We start from the raw sequence: 3909 nt of genomic DNA on the forward strand, positions 1-3909 counted from the left end.
CTAAATTAAATAGCTTTTTCAGCTTCCAATCGACTATCCTAGACTATATTTATACAGTACCTCTTGATTGTATTAGTAGTGCTATCTAGGTGAGTACCCATAGACCTATCAATATACTGTATCAGCAGTGGGGGGCTTTTGGGAAAAAAACTGGCTAACCTTTGATCTAAGAACCACTATCAATGCAATCTTTCATATAGAAAGTCGCGGCAAAGCAAATCAATCTTACTAGACTAGCAATTGGTATTGCTATTGGTAACACTAGGCCAGCCAGTGCCAAGAAGCAGAGAAAACAAGAATATTTGCCCTGCCCCCTATCCTTTAAATTTTCCTATTGAATCAAGATTGTTTCTTCTCTTCTTAAACGAGTCAGGTATAACGAACTTGTCTCCACATTGGATCAAGAGCAGGACCACCTCTGCTAGTTCAGCTTTAGTATCATCTGGTTTAAATGGTATGCCTTATTCAAAGGAGGCATCTGTGCCAACAATAGAAAGACCACTTTCTCGAGTGGACCGAGAGGCTGTCATAGCAATGGAGATGGGCGGCACTTTATGAAGCACACTATAACAGTATAGACGGTGGCTAATGGGAGTTGGGATTGATTGCTAGCGAACAGGGACGACTTCGAGGGGATAGTTTCGAAGTGGAAGGACAGAGAGACTAGCGGACCTAAGACCAGACCCGCTGACTCAGACGAGCCTGACAAGACAGGGAAAACAAAAGGTATTATTATCGCTTAGCGCTTGTGCTAAGCGATAATAATACCTTTCAATCTCTCTCTTCCCTTTCCTTTAACACTATACTTGTTGTGTAATAGGATCTTTCCGAAGGTGGAGTTAAGGCAGCAAGCATAGGTGCTTCGGTTTCCGGTAGCAAGTAATCAGGTATGTGTAAAGCAAATCCGTCCTGGTAGGCGCAGGAGATCAAGCAAAGCATGACGGTCTTCAGTCTAGCATTCTTGTAGTTCAAGAGTGAATAAGGAAGTGCAAGGCTAGCTGGCAGCTGTCTGATGAGTTCATCGCTCTCTATGGCCATTTGTCTTTAAGCTTCAGGCCAGTTAAAAAGAGCTGATAGGCGGATGGAAGCAAGAAAACGCCTACTTATAAGTCAGGCGCACTAGCGCACCAAGCAAGAAAACGGCTGGATTGCCTTATTCCTTCTTTCTTCCAGCTAGCTCGTGCAATCAACGATAAATTCCTTCGCCTTAGTAAGCTAGCTTTGTAAGCTAAGCAAGCCTGGTTCTCCGGGCACTACGGTAGGACGTGGATCGATCATGACGAGAATGGACTTCTCTGTAATGTAATAATAGAAGAGTCACAGTCCAGTTCCCCGGGCTATCCCCCTTCTCGACCAGACGAAGGAGATATGAATTCAATTCAGGCGGGTAAGGGCTTGGCTTGACCCTGTGTTCTCTCCTGGTCGGGTCGGAGGCGAAGACTGGCAAAGTTCATCATTCAGTGGTGGGGTGTTCATAGAAAAGAAGGCGTCGCCCAACGAGTGGCAGATTTTGATGGAGTCTCGCTTTGACGCTGGGGAGATCCATAGATTTAGATAGAGTCTCGCTCATAGATAGAGGAAGAGTACGCGCGCTAGCGCGCTACGGCTTACGCAGTTGATCGGATCAGATAACCCTTCGGGCAACCAACCAAACCCGGCACATCAAATTCCGATCAACAACTTGGAGGTATGGCTGAGTGGCTTAAGGCATTGGTTTGCTAAATCGACATACAAGAAGATTGTATCATGGGTTCGAATCCCATTTCCTCCGGCACGGAAGTGGAACGGGCGGGCGAAATTACATGAGAGAAAGAAAGAACCTCTTGGTGGAATTCCCCGGAGGACAGAATAGCACTACTTAGTGACTAGGAGCGGAAAGCCCGTTACGCGTTGTTTTTGTTTTGTTTGACCGGCCTATCTTCTTTCTATAAGCAAGCTCCCTCCGGCCGTCCAGTCCCTGGGCGGCTCTCGGTTCTTGAGCATGTTGGGAGATTAGGCGGCAGCTGAAGGAGCTACTCGAAAGCTTGACGAACAAGCGAAAAAAGCCCTATATATTTTCTTAGTAAAGGGCTTTTCCCTTACTAGTCAAGTGGTAAGGTAGGGCGCTATTCGATGAAGAAAACAGACTTTAGGAAAGTGGTTCAGGTAGCTCAGCTGGTTAGAGCAAAGGACTGAAAATCCTTGTGTCAGTGGTTCGAATCCACTTCTAAGCGGGCGAAGGGTCCAAAGGACAGGTAGCTGGGAGCGAGCCGGATTTTGAAATGAAAGTGAAAGAGGAAGCCAAAAAATGTGAGCGCTCCTGCACTATACGGCTTTTTGGCGTCGCCCTATCTTGCTGGAGGCAGATTTTATAAAAAAAGCGGTTGATTACTCGGATTGGTTCTCGCGTCCCTGTGCCCAAAAGGATGGGCGAGTTCGGTGCAAGTGTTCATCGATCGGGTGGATCTATATGCTCCGGGGGGTGAGACGAGGTGTAGCGCAGTCTGGTCAGCGCATCTGTTTTGGGTACAGAGGGCCATAGGTTCGAATCCTGTCACCTTGATGTGGTATTCTCAGGGGCCGAAGTGCAAAGCCCTGTAGCCTATCCGTAGTCAGGAAGGCAGACGAAAAGCGCACACTTTTTAAAAACTATAATGAAAAACCAACTTATATCTGTCAATGGATTCTTCTGTGATCTACTGTCGCGCATTCTTCTTTGGTTGTTGTTGAAACCATTCGTAGTATCGATTATATCTTTGATATATTATATCACAGTCGGCAAATGGTTTAGAAATTCTAATGTGGATGACTTGGATAGTCTCCGTTGCGCTAGCGAGTACTTCGGATCGAGCTCAACCTCAACCTGGAAAGAGAGCACGGATGAAATGAATATTTTACTGGAATCGTCCTCCGAAGGTATTATTATCGCTTAGCGCTTGTGCTAAGGAGTGAAACAGCTTGACCATAGGGAAAGGGGAAACAGCCATTTCAGATTTTCGAGCGCAAAACGCCCTCGCTCCGGAACCTATTCCTCCTTTGGAGATTGAGGAGGCCGTTAACCAAGACGCCCTATGGTTTAAGAAGAGCTTATAAAAGGAGTTGGTGTTAAACACCGATAAGAATTCATTCTAACTAGTAGCTACTCATTACACACAAGAAAGAGTTCCGGTTTCAGTTCAGTCTACGGTCTCCCCTCAGTCGATCAAGGCAGTCGGATATCAATAATCACTTACCCCGCGTTAGTAGAGTGAGGAGTGAACGGACTCAAAGACTGTTGTCAGGAGGGGCTCCGGCTTCTAAGGAATGAGAATGAGAATCGGCACCGTTCCTGCTGTGAGAGCTTGACTGATGCTATTCTACCTTGCCTTTTTATTTACTTTTGTAAAGTAGGAAGGCCCACTTAGAGGTTTCCGAACGGTCACGCTTTACCGCGTTGTCTCATTGGTAAGGGGGCTATGAGCTAAGCTATACTTGTAATCAAAGGCTGACCCCGCGGAGAACCATCTAATGCTGTACTAGACTAGCTACTGTATGGCGCAAAAAAGAGCTCGTTAGGAGTCGTGGTTGGTGAATCCAAACGCTTGCGAGAAGCGTCTGTTCCGCTTTATCCTTTAACTAATTTTATTACATAAAGAATTTTATCCACTGGTCTTTCTACGCTCGATCTCTACTCCCCGAAAGGTTACTCTCCTTTCTACCGAGCAAGCTCCATTCATGCCCAACCATCGCACACAAGAGACAGCCCTTCGGACCTATGGCGAACCAGTATCGTACTCTAGGGCGGTCTAGTGAGAGCAAATGATCAAGCAAGAACGTGCCTACACCCGTTGATGCACTTCGTTGACTAGTGAAGGGAGTGAACCCTTGGGGCTAACGTTGCCACTGGGGTCGCTCATCTTACTCTAGGGTAGCACTCTCTATGGAAAGAAG

The 3909-nt window shown here is 46.5% G+C and overlaps 1 non-coding gene across 1 annotated transcript; it reads left to right on the plus strand.

Annotated features, from left to right (window-relative positions):
* Nucleotides 1-2467: 2467 nt before the first annotated feature.
* On the plus strand, nucleotides 2468-2542 carry TRNAP-UGG (transfer RNA proline (anticodon UGG)). The gene has a single exon. It is a non-coding gene; the product is annotated as a tRNA-Pro (tRNA).
* Nucleotides 2543-3909: the final 1367 nt, after the last annotated feature.

This window comes from Corylus avellana, unplaced genomic scaffold, assembly GCF_965113065.1.
Source record: "Corylus avellana unplaced genomic scaffold, dhCorAvel1.hap1.2 HAP1_SCAFFOLD_52, whole genome shotgun sequence".
Taxonomy (NCBI): domain Eukaryota; kingdom Viridiplantae; phylum Streptophyta; class Magnoliopsida; order Fagales; family Betulaceae; genus Corylus; species Corylus avellana.